We start from the raw sequence: 786 nt of genomic DNA, 5'->3' as shown, positions 1-786 counted from the left end.
CTGGCAGGCCCCCGCGGAGCCGGGTGCTGCGGCAGCCCCGGTCCCCACCGCAGTGCTGAGGGCCCGCAGCGAGACCGTGGTGTGTGGCATCTGCATGGACCGCGTGTATGAGAAGCTGCTGCCAGAGGAGCGGCTCTTTGGGATCCTCCCAAACTGCAGCCATGCATACTGCGTGGGCTGCATCCGCAAGTGGCGTCGCAGCCGGGACTTCCAGAGCGTGGTCATCAAGTGAGTGGGGATGGGGACACAGCAGGGTCATCACCGGCACCCCTTCTGCACCCCAAAATCCTTCCTTGGGTCTGGCGATGTGGCTTTGGGATTGGAGTAAGTTTCCTTTGGGAACGGACACTTGGGAGTTGTGATGGGGACGGGGCTGCTGGATGAGGCCGTGGCGGTGGGACCACCCAGCATGGGTGCTGAGCACGTGCTCCCCGCTCCCTTTCCGGGAAACCCACCTGCACTCATTGCCTTCACCCAGGGCCTGCCCAGAGTGCCGGGTCACCTCCAGTTACTACATCCCCCACAAATACTGGGTCTCGGACGTGGGTGAGAAGGAGAAGCTCATCGAAACCTTCAAGGCGCGGACAGGGTGAGTGTGTGGCACCACGGGCTGCGGGATCTGTCCTGCTTCGGCAGCTGCACTCACAACTGTGCTTTGAATCCCACAGAAAAATCAGTTGCAAATTCTTTGTCCGCAACCGTGGCCGCTGTCCGTTCAAGTCAGACTGCATCTACCTGCACGAGCTGCCCGCTGCCTGGCTGCCGCAGAGCAGAAAGCCGCGGCCG

Source organism: Charadrius vociferus, unplaced genomic scaffold (assembly GCF_000708025.1).
Source record: "Charadrius vociferus isolate BGI_N301 unplaced genomic scaffold, ASM70802v2 scaffold1511, whole genome shotgun sequence".
Lineage (NCBI taxonomy): Eukaryota > Metazoa > Chordata > Aves > Charadriiformes > Charadriidae > Charadrius > Charadrius vociferus.
This window is presented reverse-complemented; position numbering follows the sequence as displayed.